This window comes from Dipodomys merriami, unplaced genomic scaffold (assembly GCF_024711535.1).
Source record: "Dipodomys merriami isolate MVZ:Mamm:240054 unplaced genomic scaffold, mDipMer1.0.p SCAF_53, whole genome shotgun sequence".
In the NCBI taxonomy this organism is placed as follows: domain Eukaryota; kingdom Metazoa; phylum Chordata; class Mammalia; order Rodentia; family Heteromyidae; genus Dipodomys; species Dipodomys merriami.
The window spans coordinates 8,914,692-8,935,458 of NW_027206102.1; the positions used below are offsets into that span (position 1 = coordinate 8,914,692).

The following is a 20,767-nucleotide window of genomic DNA, read 5'->3' on the forward strand; positions in this document are numbered from 1 at the left end:
CATGAGGCCCTGGGTTCGATTCCTCAGCACCATATAAGCAGGAAAAAAAAAGCCAGAAGTGGTGCTGTGGCTTAAGTGGTAGAGCACTAGCCTTGAGCTGAAGAGCTGAGGGACAGCGCCCAGGCCCAGAGTTCAGGCCCATGACTGGACCCAAAAAAAGAAAACATTTCCTTTATTTCACCAAAGTGTATCTAAAATAATAGCCAAAGTTGCTCAGAGGAGCCTATAGTCTTCACAATGCATATAACACAGTCATTATTCCTGGAGTATGTGTCTCATCATGTCTTTGTGTCTGATAGGCCAGAACAGGGCAGGCAATAACTGGGCCAAGGGCCACCACACAGAGGGAGCCGCGCTGGTGGAGTCAGTGTTGGAAGTGGTGAGCAGAAAGGTGTGGCTGTCTCCAGGGTTTCTAGCTGCACTACTCCCTGGGAGGTGGCACCAGGTCAGGCATGGGCACCCTGATTCTCAATAAGATCCGAGAGGAGTTCCCAGACAGCATCATGAACACCTTCAGTGTCATGCCCTTGCCCAAGATGTTGGACACTGGCACCTTAGACTCAGTGAGATCGGAACCATTTGGCCAGAGTTTCAGACCAGACAACTTCATATTTGATATGTCATCATAGTCCATAGGAGATGGCTAACAGGCACCCCTCCTCCCTAACATCCAGACACTTGTTCCCAGTGCTGGGCTGAGCCTTTATCCACCTAACCCTATCATCCTCACCTAACCCTACAACACCATCTTATCTGTCCACCAGTTGGAATATGCAGATGAAACATTCTACATTGACAACGAGGCCCTGTATGACATCTGCTTTTGCACCCTGAAGCTGCCCATGCCCACCTATGGAGACCTGAACCACCTGGTGTTGGCTACCATGAGCAAGGTCACCATTTGCCTGTGCTTCCCTGCCCAGCTGAATGCAGACCTGCGCAAGCTGGCTGTGAACATGGTGTCCTTCCCCTGCCTGAACTTCTTCATGCCTGGCCTTGCACCCTGTCCAGCCATGCCAGCCAGCAGTACAATGCTCTTTCAGGGCCCAAGCTCACCCAGCAGATGTTTGACACCAAGAACACGATGGTAACCTGTGATCCCCACCATGGCTGCTACCTGATAGCGGCTGCCATCTTCCGAGGCCGCATGTCCATGAAGGAGGTGGATGAGCAGATGCTCAACTTGCAGAACAAATAAGCAGCTACTTTGCAGAATGGATCCCCAACAACGTGAAGACACTTGTGTGTGACATCCCCCCACATGGCCTCACGATGTTGGCCACATTCATTGGTAACAACACAGCCATCCAGGAACCCTTCAAGCACACCTCAGAGCAGTTCAGTGCCATGTTGCAGCACAAGGCATTCTTGCACTGGTATACAGGCAAGGGTATGGATGAGACGGAGTTCACTGAGGCTGAGAGCAACATCAACAACCCGGTGTCCAAGTACCAGCAATGCAAAGATGCCACTGCTGATGAACAGGGGGAATTTGAAGAAGTCTTGTGGAAGAAGAGGTTTAAGACTTCCCATTGCTAGCAGTGCAACAGGAATGCCAGAGCCTGCCTACGGCTTCTCAAATAAATGGTGCTTTCCTGAGCTACTGTTGTCCTGCAGTGGGACCTTGCTATGTATCATCATGCTCAGCCTTCTCTGTCAGGAACTCACTGACGGTGAATGTAAAAATGCAGATTTCTTTTAAATATGATTGTTTTAAAACCCTATTTGTATAAATAAAGAAGTATACATTTTATACCCTGAGCCCTTATTCTTCTTTAGAATCCTTTTTATTCTTTCAGTGTATTTGAAATATAAATTTGGCCAGAAGGATTTAATCTTAACAATATAGGACTGGTACTCAAGAGGAGTATTAAATTCATGGTTTTTCTGCTATTTTGAAGAGGAGGATGACAAGTGCCAATGTTGTTGTTTTTCCCCCTGGCCCAGTTTTATAGTTTTCAATCTCTCAAAAGCATGCAAGTAGCAAAAAAGCAGTTTGAAGAGAAAGAAAACTAGATCCAGATGCTACTTCTCCTTCAGACAACCACAGGTTCTTGTCTCATGTCCCATCAGAGGGATTTCAGTCACATTCCCCAGAAACAGTATCAGGAACACTGATCCCTGTGTTTAGAGTTCAATTGGCAATGAAGCAGCACTCACAGGATGAGTGCAAGTTCCTGGTTTCCAGGGTAGTTTCTCAAGGTGTCTGGAGCTTTAAGTACAGAAGTGACTCTAGCTGTTTGAGGGAGTGAGAGGCTGAGAAGCTGACTAGTCCCATAGTGTATACAGAACTGCTTGACACAGTACTTCCAAGTCAAGGAGAGGAGGGGAGACATGGCCTGTCCCAATGACCCATTCTCACGTTCATTTTTCCAGCAGTCAAAGCTGTCTGAGGCCCACAGGGTGTTGTAAGGATATAAGGGATGGATGGATCTAGCCTGTTGGGTATGTTTACTTTACGTGAGTGAAACAGAAATCTCAATTGCTTAGAACCTACAATAGCCAGGAAAAAGGTAAACACTTCTGTTTTCACTGGAGGCCAAATCAGTCACTGGTTCTTTTTGCCAGAATCTTTCACTCTTCTTTCAGTGAGGCTCCAGGCAGGTTGTCTGTGCCAAGCATTCCTCCATGGCCACCAATAACCTGTAAGAGCACCTTTTTCTTCAGAAACAGGGCTATGGGAATATGGCAAATTATAGAAAGCTCTAAGGAAAAGGTACTTCTGGGTGAGGTGCAAGTCCCTTGTTGCTAGTAAAGTTGGGAGATGGTAAGTTCCGTAAGTTTTCCTCTACCAGGCCTGAGGTTGGGGTAGGGTAGGGAGGGGTGGGATAGAGATCTTTAAGCCAAGCTGGTCTCACTCATTAGAAAGTAAAACTGTCCCAGAGAGTGATCTATGACTAGAAGGAGGTTTTGTGTCCTTGCCCCAGGGAGATCAAAGTGCAAATAGCTTCCATTGTGGGAGTCCTAGGGAGTAAGTGTTGACTCCCCTAGGACTCTAGTCCTAGAACTGACCAGGTTGGATGACCCCAAATCTTCTAAGGTTGCTGGGTCAGAACTGAAGGCAGGCCTGGCCAAGGAACTCTCATTCCTCAGTGGGTTAAGGATTGAGGCCAAGCTGTGATGGAGGCACCACCCATCCTATCTACCAGTGTTTGACTAAGAACATTATTGTTTTCTCTTAAGTACTCATTTATGAGTCTTTTCATGAGTCTTTTCTGGTGGCTTTGGCTTGTTTCTTTACACTTTTGAAGAAGTAGTTCTTGGTTCATAATTAATGACTCATGCCTCACTCCTTAGAAAACTCCTGTTGATAATTTTACCAGTAGACCACCATGTATTTTTCAGGCATGACTTTTGTTTTCTCCTAGCCACAGCTCTGCATTCATTGCCACACAAGCTAATGTGGAGGTGATTCCTATAGATAGGTGATTTTTTGTCCAATTGCTAAGTGTAGCATCTCCCTTATTCTCATGTACCTTAGTAATTGTATCAAATACTTAATAGAGTTCTTGACAAGTATGATAAACAAAGTTCAGAGGTGAAGATGCAGCTCAGTGGTAGAGTACATCCCTGGCAAACACATGACTCTCAGTTCAGTCCCCAGCACCAAAAGGAGGAAAGGCAACAAATGTTAGGCTCAGGAGAGGATACATTAGGACTCATAGAAAAGCAGCACCCAGATTGGCAATGAGGAGTTGTGAAATGAGGGAACATTGGTAGAATATTTGTAGGGGGGAAGAAGAAAGCCCCTTGATGTGTGTACCCTTTTAGAAAGCAGAGGTAGAAACAGGGAATTAACCTCTGGTAGTCAGCCTAGGCCGTGGAAGGAAGAAGCCATGACATTTATGTTACTCTAATGGGACCAGAGTGTAAAGTGGCACCACCATACCAGGCCATGGCCTGACAAGAAGAGACATTCTTGCATTGGAGAGATGTCTTTTGACCACTTTGGCCATGTTAATGATATTTCCTTATGCTGTTTCCTTTTTCCTTCCAACTTGTCATACCTATAGCAGATCCTGTCCAGGAGACCCATTCTCTCTAATCTTATTCTCTAAAAGTCTCCTAGTTTATAGCTGCACATATCCTAGACCAAAAAAGTAGGGGGTAGATACTCTGTCAGACATAGATTGAAACTGAAAGGTATCTTTAAAGTAGACTTTGACAAGGTTCTGGTATTGACAGTCTTGTGTTGATATGTGCTGTGATTGCAACCAGCTTCTGGTCTAATTCTGAGATGACAGTGGGAGAGAAATGGTGATAGGACATCATGGACCACTATGGTTTCAAACCCTTCACAGGTACATCTCCATTCATGGATGTGCTATCAGCCAACATACAGATGTCTGTTAAAGGGGTGATGGCTGGGAAAAGGAAATTTATTGGCCACAGATGAGACCAGCCTTTGGACAAGTGGTTGCATTTCAGTGTGAGGCAAAGAGTGCCTACCTATACAGAGATATTTTTCAGGAAGCAAGATGATTCACTCACATCTTCTTATCCACAAAATAATCTGAGAATAACTCTGGAATCCCAGAGGTGAGAGTCATGTGCTTTGCGTTTCTACATGACTGCTTTGCTTCATGGCTCTTTATGCTCTTCTGAAACCTCCTTCTGAGCTGGCCCACAATGTGCCCAGGAGGCAGGAATCAAAGGGGACTTGGAAGCTTGGCTGCTAATCACTCTGGCCACACTGACTTGGGGCTGTAGGCATGTGCTGGGCATCTGCTCTATTCTAATGGTATGAGCTCCAGTGGGAGCTTTGGTTCTTACCAGGAGAAGGTAACAGTGCCTCTGTTTTTGAGCCATCTCCCAGGTCAGGATGTCTTTATCTGCAAAGGCTTGAGCTTTGCCATATCTCTCATCATGACAGGTTTCTTTCTTTCTTTCTTTCTTTCTTTCTTTCTTTCTTTCTTTCTTTCTTTCTTTCTTTCTTTCTTTCTTTCTTTCTTTCTTTCTTTCTTTTTTCCTTCCTTCTTTCTTTTTCTTTATTTTGTTGGTCATGGGACTTGAACTCTAGGCCTAGGGGCTGTCTCTCTGTTCTTCAGCTCAAGTATAGCTCTCTATCACTTGAGCCACAGTGCCACTTCCAGTTTTCTGGTGGTTTCTTGGAGATAAGTGTCTCAAGGCCTATCCTTCCCAAGCTGGTTTTTTACTGGCATACTCAGATCTCTGCCTCCTGAGTAGCTGGGTTTATAGTCAAGGGCCACTGGCGCCCAGTTTGACAGGTTAATTGTTTGCTAAACATAACAATGGCTGCATTCTGTTCTGGGAAAAGTTTCCCTATCATCCTACAACACTGATGGTCTTAGTGTTGTGGCAGAGCACACAGCAAGGGGGCTTTCTATGTATGCATATTGACTAATACCTGAAAAGGCAGCTTGCAAAGGCCAAGGAGATTGTTGTTGAAGAGATTGTTTTTCAAAAGCCCCTAGTGCTAGGAAGGCTCTGGAAATGCATACATCTCAACTTGCACTGGGCATTTCCAAATTTTAAGTTCTAGTGTTGTTTCTTTTCCTTTGTACACAGCTTGAGTAGGTTGTTCCAGACAAGGAAAGCTACCTACAGAAGGTCTGTGTGCTAGCTACACTCATACAGAACAAGCAGTTCAGGGCTTGATTTTTGGTACATTTTTAGACTGCAATCTCTTCACTGGTGAGGTTTTTTAATGTTTCCAAGATCATTTTAAATGATTTTTTGCCCTCTCACCATATCATTTAGGTTTCTATCCTAAGCTAAATTAGCAACAACAATAACAAAAACAACAGACTGGACTCACTTGTAAAGTAGTTAAAAGTGCCACCTGCTGTTCAAACTGCAGAAATACCCATTTCTTGTAACCTTCAGAGAAACAAAGGCTTTCTTTTTATTATTATGATTATTATTGTGAAAATACCATACAGAGGGGTCTTTAAAATGCTTATAATAGTCTGTACCCAAAGTGGTCCTTATCATTGGAACTTATGGTGACTTCCTGGTGATAAAAGAAGTCCTGAGTGCCCTGAAAACAGCCACTGCCAATGACAGCAGGTCTATCTCAGTGCACCCGGCAGCATCTTCTATTGTGGCCTGGACTTAATTTACTTCATAGACCATCTCACCGATGATAGAAAGAGAAAAGGCACCAAGATAGCAGATGCAATCAGGTTTGCAGAGCCAATGTGTTTGCATCGGGGTTGGGGTTAGTTTTCCAAGTACTAGAACTGAAGATCACAGCCCTGCATAGGCTTCAATGTCAGTCATTTAAGTCAGTTGACTCAATTAACTCATCTGCTCTTTCTATGAGTCTGACATTAATGACTGCTTATCAGAGGCCAACAACTGAAACCCAGCAAGTGCTCGGCATGTTGGCTAAGAGTGCTGTATAGATAATGTACAGCTGCATGGTACTTGTGCTGTACACTTCTCCTATGCTTCCCCGAATTCTAAATATTTCTAGTAGAGAGGAAAAAAGCTGAATCAGCTAATGAACACATCTTACATCTGTTGGGTTGTTTTAATAGTATTATGGTTTGATTGGACTCAAAGCCTCATACATGCTAGGCATGCATTCTACCACACCTCCTGCCCCCATCTTGCTTTAAGTATTTTAAGTAATTTTTGGGCTTTGCTCTTCCCTCACATACACCTCCCACAGAGCTGGGATTTCAGGAATGAACCACCTAGCCAGAATAATTTGTTGAGATAAGGTCTGCTTGCTAAAACTTTGCCTAGACTAGCCTTGGATCTCAGTCCCCCCCATCTCTGTTATTCCCCAAAATAACATACCTATGGTTTGAAATATTATAATCCCATTATTATTCTGAGTTCTCAGATGTGGTGCTAGAAGGCATTGCCTTCTTACTTGACTTGAAATTATAAACCTTCATCAGTGGACATAATTCTGCTCTAGACTATCAGAACCTCATATCAAAGTGTAGACACTGCTCATTGTTAAATCATAGTTCAGGATATGTTGCATGTCTTTAAGCCTCACTTTTTACACACACACTCACACACACACATATGCACACACATACACAGAAACACACACACATACCATTGTCTTCAGTGGTGACTTTGTACATCTTCTGTGAGACCACCTGAGTCCTCTCTTATGTATCTTAGAGCTTTTCTTACCAATCTTGCTGCTCTCCAGTCTTCTCCCTCCTCAGGTGTCCAGTCTCTGCCCTTGACAGTGGCTGAGGCTTGTAGTACTGGGATTAGAGAAAGAGAAAAGATAGATACAGATATTTAAGTAGAAACCTCATCTCATGCACTTTTAGGTGATTTTAGATGATTGTTTTCATCAGATCCTCACTCCTATTACTTCTCCCAGCCTCCCTATGCCATGTCCTTCTCCTAGATCCCACAGAAGGCTCAGCTGATATTATAGGAAACTGAAACATTGTGCTTCTGTGAAACCTGCATTGCTGCTGCTTTGAGTAAACGTATTTTTATCAGCGATAATTTTGCTTAATGGAATATGGGAGAATCAGAAAAAACTACTTATTTAAAGCAGTTTCACTTAACCTTTCTCTTACTCAGTTTATTTAAATTAACTTTATATGCCTATGAGGGACATTACACAAAACAATATTTCTATGTATTGTATTTTTGCTTGTTTCTGTGGTATCATGACTCAAATTCCTTAAACTTTTTGAGGCAAAGATCTTCATTGTGGCAAATATTCAGAATGGAAGGAAAGGGAAGTGATAATGGAAATCAATTAACATCTTACATCATCCACTGTCCAGGGCTGCTATTTCCACTATTGGAATTGATGATACCCAGTTTGCAGATTCATTGTCATGAAATGGCCCTTACATCATTGATAAAACTGAGTATCTTGGGTTCCCTTTATAGCATTGGACTTTTGATGTCTGCATACTATGTGTCTGAAGGACCCAAGAGCAAGCTTATCTCCACAGAAGTGAGGTCTCCTCTCATGATAGAGTGAGATAATGTGCAGACTTTCCAAAGGAAGAGGCTATTACTCAGCACTCCTATATTACAGGATTTGGAGAGAGAACAAAACAAACCCGTAAACTGGCCCTAGAACTTGACCTCTTCCTACTCATTCCTTTCTTCTTCAGATAATAAAGCTGAGTAAGCTGAGGAAGGAAGCACACTACCTCCTAATTCAAATTTTGTTGCCTGGTTTCCCCAGACAATTCCTACACCCTTCCATGAGGGTTTGACCTAATATCTGATCTTGTCAAGTGTCTTCTCAGAAGGAATTCTATTGAATAATAATGTCTTCAAAAACTAACTTTGTGGAAAATCTTTCCTTCCCTTCCATATCTAAGACAGCCTTTAACTCAGTTCACAGATAATCCAGTGGGAACAAATACAAATTGAGTATGCTGCATTGTACACCTATTAATGTTTATGGGCTTTAATATTAAGTTTTAAAAGATAAGTATAAAAACCAGGGGCCTGCTGGTTCATGCCTGTAATCCTAGCTACTCAGGGGGATGAAATCTGAGGATTGCAGTTTGAAGCCAGCTGAGACAAGAAAGTCCATGAGACTCTTATCTCCAATAAACTACTAAGAAAAAGCTAGAAGTGGTGTTGGGATTTAGTTGGTAGAACACTAGCCTTGAGCACAGAGAGGCTCAGAGACAGTGCACAGGCCCTATGTTCAAGCCCAATGGCTAGCAAACACAACCGCATGTATACTTAACAAAACTGTACACATTTCCTCTTTAGGTCCATCATGATCTCCTACCACTAGCCACACTGCCGCTGGATTTTTGTAGTTCATGATCATACAGCTTTGTGGACTGGAGAGGTCTCTCCTGACAGGTCATTTCTACAAAGATTTGGTGGGTGGCTGTGTTTTAACAAACTGAGTTTCTGTTCAACTCATGTTTACAAATGAGTTTACACATCATCATTGCACCCTTCCTCTGAGCAGGGCTGCTGATGAATTTAGCATGGACCTCTGAAATAGAGACATAATTTTATTTGACATTATTATCATTCCAGGCAAAAATTGAAATTCCAGTTATAAAACAATGTATCAATCCTATTGAAATCCTGGTATTGATTTTCCTCAAAGACTTTGAAACCAGAATTTTTTTTAATCTTGAAAATGTAGTACAGAGGGGTTACAATTACACGAGCAAGGTAATGAGTACATTTCTTTTTTTGGGGGGTGGGGAGTCCGGTCATGGGCCTGAACTCTGGGCCTGGTCGCTGTCCCTCAGCTCTTCACCTCAAGGCTAGCGCTCAACCACTTGAGCCACAGCACCACTTCCAGCTTTTTATTTCTGCTTCTGTGGTGCTGAGGAATCAAACCCAGAGCCTCATGCATGCAAGGCAATCTCTGTACCACTGAGCCACCTTCCCAGCCCAAATGAGTACATTTCTTATCAAGCATTGTTCCCTCCTCCTTTGTTTCCCCTTGCCATCCCGTCCCATCTCCCTCCCCATACCATGCCAGAGTTGTAAAATTCATTTTTTGACATAACGTCTTGTACATCTCATTGTTGCAATGGGTCCACCTGTATCCCTGTTTAAACAATTTGTTTTTTCCCTTCCCCTCCACAAATTATAGCAACATCAAATACAGTGAAAACAGGGATTATACTGAGGAGGAGGGACATAAAAAACCACAAAACAATCATCTTATAAATATGTTTAAAACAATAGCAAGAAAGAAAAAATATGAGTCCTTATCTTGGGATTCATTTCACCTAACATCAACTCCTCTGAACATTTCTGCTTGTCTCAGACATATACTAGTCATTGCAAATAAGGGAAACCATGGGACCTGTGTTTCTTTGGGCTTGAGATGAGAATTTTTTTATGTATGTACAAATATATCATGGGAGAAGCATGGAATCATGGACAGTTTTTTTATTCTTATGTTTTCATGTACCACAGCTTTATTGTTAAACTCCATTGTGAGCTTTCGAATAATGCCTTGGGCCATCTCATTTAGAAACCTTAGATATTAGTGTGGCTTATTCTTTTAAAGGATCAATTCTTGCATAATGCAAAACATTACTTACCTTGGGGACAATTGGCAAGGCTGAGATGAGGTTGGCCTCACCTAATGGACTACACCTCACACCAGTTGCTGGAATCTGCTGCATCTGCAAGCCCTGTTCTCCTGTGTTCCTTACAAACCTCCCAACCTCCCTCCTTACAATATAATCTAGCTGGAAGCAGTGACTCACATCTGTAATTCTAGCTACTCAAAAGTCTGAGATACATCCAGAGGATTTGTGTTAAGACCAGATCAATTAGAAAAGTCTGTTAAAATTGAGCCTCCAATGATTAGTACAAACAGGACTGAAAGTGTGATTCAAGTATTCAAGTGCCAGCCAACTAAGCAGAAGACCCTGAATTCAACTGCAGGACTTGCACGGGGGGGGGGGAAGGGAGGGGGAGGGGAGATGCAGCACTATATTCCATCTTGATAGTATTCAGAGGATGAGGAACTAGTAGGAAGTGCCTCAATAGCTGTTGTCAGTCAAGCTCTGGCTTAGAACTCTGTATATGAAAAGTTTTAGTTATTCTTCAAAGGTCAGGCTCAAACTACCTATAAAGAATCACTTTATATGTATGTAGGTATAAGTTTATGCTTTGATCTACTCTGTGAAATCAGAACAAGAGACTACCTCTGAAAACAGAATCAGCTGTATGGTGGGGAGGAAGAAGCAGATTCCCTATATAGTATAGCATCAACCTCCCTGGAACTACAAAGCCTATAAAACAAACTCCAGCACAGCATTGGTTGTGTTTTATGGCAAGGTCTTGTCCCCTGCAAAGGCCTCCCTCTCCCATGTCTGCTTTGCTCTCCAATTTCCTGTGGCAGTAGCATCCAACAACACATAATGGGATACAGGCATTGAGATGCTTGCTGATCTTTATTTCCAACCTTATGTCTTAAATTAGCTTATCTCCATGTCCATAAGTTAATTTAGTCCAGTTTATAAGACCTTAGAAAATACGTGTTTCCAATTCAATGTGTAAAGTCTCCTTGCAGGGGCAGGTTATATCCCTTAGTCAATAACCCTTCAGTCAGTACCAGACAATCTTAGTGCCAAGTTCACTCTGAATTTTCCCTTTTCTTGGATACAAGAACTCCCTAAAGTCAGTATGATCCTTGGGTCTTCAAAGAGAGAAAGTTGGAAATGCTATATGCAATAGTCAGAGTGGCCAAGAGCCACTGTAAATATGAAAGCCCTTCTGGCTATGTCACCTACAACTGGTGGTAGCAGCGACACCTGTGTAATATCCAGGCTGTAGGTAAGCCTTTACAATCTGCAGCAGGTAGATCCACAATCTACCTTTTCTGGGAGGAGGCTTTTTAAGAAATCTTAATTTTTATGATTTGCATAGTTTCTGCTTGGCAACTTCCAATCTAGAATAGATTTTTGTCATCTGCTCACATATGCAATGTTTTTACTTGTTCCCTGTGTACTTTTTTAACTTTAGAAACTTAGTGAATACTTTCATCCAGTTTAAGAAGCCTAATTTTGTAGCAGTAAAAGGCCCAGCCATTGGACTAGGAGCATCCACATGGCCTCTTTGTGATGTGGTTTGGACCAAGGAAAAGGCTTGGTTCCAAACACCTTGTACCCCCGTAGGACAGAATCCAGATGGCTGCTCTACTGATATCTTTCCCAAGGATATGGGAGGCACATCTGTGAGCACCTTGGTTAAAAACTTATTTTAGACAATGTCCTAAGAACCTGTGCTTTGGGTGTTGTTTCACTCAGGGTATCTTGTGTGTTCTCTGGGGACATTTCATCAAACCCACTTGGTTCATGTAGTGCTGTAATACTTCCCAGGAGAAGGCCTTTCCTCCCATGAGGAGCCTCCAGATTTACCTAAATCACACTGATACCCAGTTTTCAATCAAGAATTTTCTTTTACTTCACTTTAAAAGCTGCCCTTTTAAAGTGGCAGTGGGAGGCCATGCACTAGTGGCTCACACACTAGCCTTTTGGGAGGCTGATACCAGAATTGCAGTTTGAAGCCATTGTAGGCAGAGAAACCCAAGAGATTCTTATTGCAATTAGCCTGGAAAAAGCCACTAGGGATCAGTGGCTGGAATGGTAGAGTGCCAGCTTTGAACAAAAAAGAGCTAGGTTAAGAGCCAAAGGCCCTGAGTTCAAGTCCTATTATACACAATATCCCCCGCACCCGTACCCACACACCTTCCCCAACAAACACACAAAAGCAATTAGGGAGCAAACTTGCACAAATAAAAGAAGCAGGGAGAGGGGTTCAGTATAATTTTGTGGTTCATTTTTTCACTATTTAAATTGGTCCATTCATGATGAGAGATTGTGTTTGTGTTTTCTCAATTACATATACCTTGTTCCTTAGTTCTAGAGACAGATTGAGAGTGTTGGCAGAGAAGAGAATCCACAAAGATTGAATTCTGTTGAAGAGAGGGACTGGATGTCAGATTGGATAGGGGACAAGTGCAACTCCTCCAGCTCCACCACTGAGTGTCCCATAGTTTGACCTGGCCAATTGGCATGATGCTGTCTTTGTACCCATCAGTGTGGGGAGTGCAGGAAGACAATTGTGTCATGGAAAATGACTGTAGCTGAGGGAGTTGCAGAAGGAACTGACAGCCCACAGCTGAAGTAACAGGATCTCCCTTTGGGGTTCACAGCTAAGTTTACCTCCTCATGTAGAAATATCCAGTATCCAAGGGTATCACTTCCTTGGGGAGCCTACAATGAGGGGAGATAGTACAATTTCAGGCAATCTTTGGAGCAATTAGAGTACAATGAAGAAGAAAATGTGTGTCTCCTCTCTGAAATTCCAGAGGGTAAGAGTAACTGAGGAGAGGAAGCTGTCAGTCACTGCTGAGTTGGTAGGGTTGAGAAGGAAGGCACATTGGAGCTGGGAGTCACATGTGTAATCCTAACTATTTAAGATGCTAAGATTTGGATGATCATTATTCAGGGCCATCCCAAGCCAAAAACTGGGTGACATCTCCTCTTAAGCTATCAATTAATATCAACTTCACTACAACAGGAAGCTTAAAATAGGTGAGTCCAGGCCCAGGCATGTACCTGGATAGGAAGCAAGACCATAACTAAAAAATGACCAGCACAAAATAGGAATATAGCTCACCTACCTAGCAAGTACAATACTCTGAGTTCTAACACGAGTACCATGAACAAGGTTAAGCATGGTGACCTCGGTGCCCCAGTGTGATTCACTGAGATGGCTGCAGCATCTGTTGCTCTGTAGGCTCCTGCCAAAGAGGAACAGTCCATCGACATCCCTCAATCTATGCTTACCAAGACAGCAAATGCTGAGCAGAACCCCTCACAATGGCCAAGGATGGAGGTTTAGTTGGAACTTTGGCCCCTCAAAGGAGAGGAGAGCAACGATCTGCAGGACCAGATGGACTCCTGAGTGAGAGAAGGGCAGAAGGAGGCAATGTTGAGGTTGGTACGGGGTTTGTGTTTAATGACTACTATGGCTTCAGTGGAAATGTTCTGACTTTGATTAACATGTTTTATGACATGTGAATCAAGGGAGAGCTAGGGCAGTGAGGGAAACACACTTGTGTAAATTTTCCATAGGTTGAAACTTACTCTAAAGTCTAAGTTGTTTTTGAAAACTGAAATGTGGAGAAGTTGATAAAAGAGCACAGCTGCCCAGTACTGGCACTGTTCTCTGTAGATTTACCTGCCCTATCCATCCCTCTACTGGTGGGTACTTGTCCCCAGGGTGCCTCATACCCCATCCCAGTGTGCTGCTCAATCCAGAACAGCTGCTGTTGGGCAGGGAGGATCAGGAAGCCCTGATGCACTCATGTGCCAACAGTGCCTCCTTCCCTTAGAGGCACAACACAATCCAGAGCTCTGCAGCACCCTATCATTGCTATGAATTGGAGTCTCCAACACTTGGGCTTTGCCTGCATTATTCCCCCACACCTCCAGACCAGCCTTTTGGGGACTTCTGAGACCTGGAGGATAAGAAAGGGAGGCCTGGAGGCAGCTTCTCTTCCCATTGGAGCACTGAGTTTGCCACAAGGACCTAACAGGCTGAGAATCTTGGGAATGAACAATGCAGGGTGGCTAAACTTTGATACTCTCTGCTAACATGTCAGGCATTTACTGACATTTATATTCTAGCCCTCTGTGTCCACCAAACCATGGCCATTTGGGGTGTGTGTGTATGTCTGATAAGTCAGAAAGTGATTGCTAGCAAACAAGAATGACCAGTGCTAATGGGTTCATATGGTTGACTGTACTGGCCCTTTATGAGAGATCTCTGGTAGATCTGAATGTGATGTTGCAGTTGACAATTCTTTCCATCAACCCATCCCTCTATTTATCATTCAATTCACATCCTACTCCCTACTTTTCCAGCTCTCTGACCAGCAGTCCAGGTTAACACTCAGTACTGTTCAGCCCCAATACTTTGACATCAAGTAGATGACCAGTGCAGTCCCATTTGGGGTTATTTTCCTCTTCTTGTCACTATAGGATGATACTGTAAGGAAGTGGCCAGTCCCCTCCTTGGCTTGCATACCCACACTGTCTGACCACAACAAATCAATTTCTATAAGCTCATAAGTTCTTAGTAAGTATGAAGGTGTATTCTCAGAAATTGCATGCCACGTTTTAGGCTCCTGTCTTTCTTCACCTGTAGCCTAGCATACCTTCCTTGGGCAGATTACTGAGTTTTTCTGAAACTTTGCCAGCAATTTGAGAAGAGTAAGGGTTGGACTCAGGTCTCAGCCTCCTACTTTCCTGATATCCAGGAGTCCCACACGTACAAGAGAGTATTCTGCCCTCACCTGGGATGTCCATGTTTAGCACATGATGGTGTCGCATCAGGTCCCATAGTGGTCCACCTGGCATTGAAATGCTTTTTTGTCCATTTTACTATGCTGTGTCCACCTATCCCTACCTGATTAAGGGTAGATCTTTAAGCTCATTGTGAGTTATTACTGAAGAAGCTGACTTGCTAGCAATTAAATGCTAATTCTACCACTAAAGAATCCTTATTTCCAGGAAAATGTTAAGATCATTGTAAACAATAATCTGGGGGAATGTGTGGAGGTGCAATGGTATGGGAGGATGAGGGTCAACTAGAGGAAAGACTAAGTAAATATGGATAGGTAAACACCATCTAACCAAATGGCATTTTGGAAGTGGAATCTTTGTAATGAATATTGACAGTGGTAGAATTCTTGATGGTTCATTGTGTTTGGAAAGATAAAAATTAGTTTGAAGTCTCTGCAACATAAGCACGTGCAACTTAATATTATCAGTGTACACAACAAGTGCATGAGTACGTGAAGTTGTACACATACACACACATACACAAAGTTGGAATTGAAGAGATGTTATTAGTACAGACCTGGGACTAAAGGACCTGTGCTACAAGCAGCACAAGGTGACCTATACTATGACAGCTCTTGCTCATATTGTATGCTCACCGTAAGCCATACTTCCAGACCTTCTTTTGCGATTATTTTGAAGGTGGGATCTCAAGACTTTTCTGCTTAGGCTGGTCTCAGAGCCACCATCCTCCAGATTTAAGCCTACCTATTAGCTAAGATCACAGGTATGAGCCACCAATCCTGGCCCACTGCTTGTGTGTTTAAGTGGAAAATGGTTAACAAGGGGCTGGGAAGGTGGTTCAGTGGTAGAGTGCTTGCCTTGCATGCATGAGGCCCTGGGTTCGATTCCCCAGCACCACATAAGCAAAAAGAAAAAAAGCCAGAAGTGGCTCTGTGGCTCAAATGGTAGAGCACTAGCCTTGAGCTGAAGAGCTGAGGGACAGCGCCCAGGCCCAGAGTTCAGGCCCTACAACCGGACCAAAAAAAAAAAGAAAGAAAGAAAAGAAAAGAAAAGAAAATGGTTAACAGCCTTGAATCAGTCATGTCATTCACACTCTTGGCAAAATTCAGGAACTCCTTTTATTGTCTTGCACATCCAGTCATTTGGAAAAGTGAAAAGCACAAGTCAGGAAAGACTCCCTAGTAACAAACAGATGTGTATGGAGCTAGCTGGGAAGATGGACCACCATGACAGTGTGCTGGCTAGAGACAGATGGCTCCAGTTAGACCAGATGGAGAGAACCAGATAAGGGCATGAATAGAATGTAATGGAAGAGAACGATGTTAGAGCTATTGGCTGACTTTCAAAGGGCAGAAAACAAAAAAGAAGTAATGAGACTAGGCATGGTGGTACATGCCTATGATCTGCATACAAAGGTAGCTTAGCCCAAAGTCCTACTTAGATTAGACCCTATCTCAAAAAAGAGAAGTTACTGAGAGAACAGAGTGGAACCACTATCACTGAGTTATCTGGACCTGAACATATTGGCATATACTATTGAGAATATACTTCTATTGGCTAGCAGGACTAGGCTGTGGCTTCCCTACTATATGTTGAGAAAGAAAATGATGCTCTAAGATGGGAAAATGCAGTGGTCCTAGGGCCCTTCTCCTTTATCCACTCTCACTTGTCTGCCTTGAAGAACTGACTTAATATAAAGAACAAGGTTTAGTGAGATTTCTGATAAATGTTTACTTATAGTAGATCCTTTTCCCCCAAGGACAGGCTGCTTAGTCAACCTGTGGATTAGCAGAACATTCCACACTCTTCAGATGCTTATGATCTGTCCAAGACTGTGCTCAAATGCCAGCCTCACTTAGGGTGATGTTCAGAACCTTGCAAGGCTTTCTGCTGAGGAACAGGTCCCCTGCCACTGTGTTCATCCTTCTTGCCTCTCTTGAAGGGTGGTGAGTCAGCCATACCTGTGCCCTCCAGCATTAGTTCGTGTGCTATGTGCACTGCGTGGAAGTAAAAAAGCAGTGGAAACTGTAGTGTCCTGTGGGCAATTTTCATGAAGATTTCATCTCTTGAGAAGGGAGACTCTACCCACTGCTTGTTTACCTGAAGCCCAGAAGCTCTGGGTCTGATTTTCAGCACTGCCAGGGAAACACAGAAGGAAGTCATCATTTCGACCCATTCTCCCCTCCTCACCCTGCATGAGCATCTGGGAGCCTGTTGTTGGAATGGTAAATCCAGACACTTTCCTCTGAAACCAAAATGAAAACCTGGGACAAAATTAAAGTCAGTGTAAAGTGATGTATCGATTTATACACTATTACATGTTGTAAAAACAAAAGAATGTTCACTTCCTTCATGCAGTCATTCGAAGTCATGTGTCAGACTCACTCAGCATGGCAATAATTTTGGGAACATCAAAGTCCTGGCTGCTTTGTCTCTTATAGTTATATCCACATGGTGAAATTTGATATCCAGCAGTAATAGCTCAGCCATTAGAACATGGGCTCTGTCTCAGGAACAAGTCACTTTTTGTAACTCAGAGAGGAAAAGAAACCCCAGACAGCCATTCTATGCCTGGCTCACTTCCATAAGATTAACAATTACTTGGCCTTATTTATGGCTCATTTTCTTGCATATGAAGAGTTCACACATGGGAGCTGACTTTAGAGGACAGAGTGCAGATAAAGGAAGTTAAAACAATAACCTCAAACACAAAGTAGACCTTTTCTAGTTCACATTTTTGGAGTCCATATGATTCTGAATGAGGTTATGTCTTTCTCATAATAGCTCAACCCATCTGCCCATTGGATCATGACTCTACACAATTCATAATTAGTGTCTACTAGCACATGTGCCACAGGATCTGGGGTTTGTGAGTAACCATCCTCATTGTTGACATTGGGGGATGAGGCTTCCTCTGTCTGCTTGCATCATGTTTCACATCTCAACACTCTCCTTCCTTTCAGGCCAATGAAATGATGCTCAGTGGTTGGAAGCTGACCTCACAGGAGACTTGTGGCAAAGGCCTGGTCTCCCAGGTTTCTGGCCAGGGAAGTCATGGTTCTAGTCATGGAGCTTGCCTCCTGTAATACAGTTGCTCATGTAGTTGTTTCTTTTACATGTTAGTTTTTTAAAAAATAAAATATTGGGTTGGGAAGGTGGCCTAGTGGTAGAGTGCTTGCCTAGCATGCATGAAGCCCTGAGTTTGATTCTTCAGTAACCACATATCCAGAAAAAGCTGGAAGTGTTGCAGTGGCTCAAGTGTTAGTATGCTAGCTTTAAGCAAAAAATGCTTAGGGACAGTGCACAGGCACTGAGTTCAGGCCCCAGGAATTGCAAAAGTGAACAAATTGTCGATCAGCTTTTACCACTTCAGGCCATAAAAAAGGGTAACAAGGCTCAGGACTGTTGCTACAAGAGTTCATGTCTTCCCACAAACAGAGGGATAAGGCTCCTGTCTCTCACTTTCCAGTACCCAGAAAACCCTAAAATGGTGAATGGATCAATAAAATGTGGTATACATGTATGAGGTTACATATATATATATATATGTATGTATGTATGAGGTTACATACATACATATATATGTATGTATGTATGAGGTTACATACATGTATACCACATTTTATATACATATATGTATATATAGATATAAATATATATACATATATGTGTGTATATGTACATATATACATATATACATATATATAAATGTATGTATGAACACACACACACACACACACACACACACACACACACACACACACACAAACAGAGAGAAATCCCACTCATCCGTCAGAGAGCATGATAGACTACCATTTGTAATAATGTGGAAAGACTGGGAAAGAATTATATTATGGGAAGTAATCCAGACCCAGAGAACACAAGCTGCATGGTTTCCCTTATTTGTGGCTGCTAGAATGTTCCAATAAACCCAAAAGCAAATACATTCAGTTGTATGCTAATAGTTACAGATGAATTAACTGAAGTATAGTAGACTCTATGAAGAGCAGAAATAGTGTGGTATTTTTTCCTCTAAAGAAATGTTTAATGGTCTGCCAAGAAAACAAAAACTCTCAAAGTTTGTCTGGCAATCCATTCACTTGTTAATAACTTAGTAATTAAGGATGCTCTCACCAGAGTGGGCAAGAGTAAACGTAGTAGTCAAACACATTTTAGTGACTAAAATTCCAAAGCTTACTGACATCACAAATAAATGTATCATGTTTAAAATTTTAATCTATTTCTATTTCCTGACTTGCCACACCAAGAATTATTGTCTTACAAGGGAATATGAAAATAAAAACATCCATTTGTGGAAATGAACATGAGATTAGTTGTTCTTTCTTAGAAGTTTGTCTCAATGAAAACAAAGAATTAAACTTAAATGCTGAGGAAAATAAATGTTATTACTTCATTATACCATAAAAGAATGTAAACTATGAGCAAGGTAAATATGACAGGCAAAAATAAGGCAAATAATAGAGTTTCAGTGAAGTAAATTTCTTTTTTCTCATTGCTATCTAAAACTCTCCATCTCTGTGTTCTTCTAGTACACAGCTGAGAATCTTGCAGACCTCTTAAGGACCAGAGCAGAATGGACAATCTCCACACAGGCCAGATGAACACAGTGAGTTGACAAGTACCCAAGGAGTGGGTGTTTCAATATGGGAAACTGTTGGAATAATTATTGTTTCCTCATAATCCAGACAAATGTTCACGCCAAGGTCCAAAAATGTCGAAATCAGGCTTATAAAGGCCACAGGTGAAAAAGAAATAATCTAACATGAAAGTTAAATGTTTCAAACAGGAATGTGGTAATGCATGACTGTTATCCTAGAACTCCGGAATGTGAGGCAGGAGGATCTTCACTTTTAGTCCAGCTAGGCAATAAAGTCAGGTCCTGCCTTAGGAAGCTCAGGTTTCCTACTATCACTTGCCAAAGAATAACTACTTGCACTAGAAGCACCATCTGAAATTTCCATGGCACCCTCTCCATCTTCACATTCATTGCCTTTACTGGTTTCTTCTCTGTCACTGTCCATTTTCTAGTCAATCAACTGCAGTTCATCTCCCTTGGCCCTATCTTCTTTCTGTACACAAATTGTTCCTGCCAATAGTGCCAATCCCATTGTTTCTCTGTATTTTAAACAGTGTCCTATCTTCATCTGATTGATCATTTTCACTGGATCTCCATGGTATACTTGTGAGCTCAATTACTAGATGTGGTTGTTTCTTTGGTCTTGGAGATAATTCAATATTTCAATAATTCAATATTTCAGATGTCCTGAAATCCCTCTCCAAACTTGAGCCATGCTTCAGAGAGGGAAGCATCAGCTGTGCCCACTCTCCTAAGACTTGTTCTTCTGACCTGTGGTGGACTCTTTTGGAAAGGATGGGTACTCTATGTCCCACTTCCCTTTCCACTTGGATCTGCTGGTGCCATCACCAGAGACATAGTATCAGCCTATGATAATAGACTTGTTTTGAGAGAATAAGACAAAAACCAATAAAGGAATCACAAGGAAAGTATATGGTGTTCAGTGTGAAAATAGAAAATTCATAGTGAAGCAAAACTTATGCAGGTCAAACCTCCATTTTCAGAGGCCATGAAGGTCAAGCCATCATACTAGTTCTTCATGTCTGTGTGTAACATATATCCTCATGCTCTTCTGTGGTCATGTAGATCATACTGACCACCAGGAGTCATTGGAAGTACAGGACACATTGGTGCAGGGGTGGAGGGGTTCTCCTGGAGGCCTTTTTTGGCACTGACAGGCCAGCGATGAGGGCAAGAAGGAGGCAGCAGTAGTTGCAGGGATTACTGCCAATTATTAGATATTAAATTATGTCTCCATTTAATGATGCGTCCCAGTTGAACAATTAATAAAGCATTAATTAATAATTACTCAATATCCCATTATTGTTTATCATATATGTACATATACACATATATATTTACATATTTTATAGAATGAGACAGATGTCTT

At 42.3% G+C, this 20,767-nt stretch overlaps 2 pseudogenes; both read left to right on the top strand.

Moving 5' to 3' along the window:
• Window positions 1–437: 437 nt before the first annotated feature.
• On the top strand, window positions 438–1,539 carry LOC138811458 (tubulin beta-2 chain-like; annotated as a pseudogene).
• A 2,731-nt stretch (window positions 1,540–4,270) lies between these two features.
• On the top strand, window positions 4,271–19,341 carry LOC138811459 (chromodomain Y-like protein; annotated as a pseudogene).
• Window positions 19,342–20,767: the final 1,426 nt, after the last annotated feature.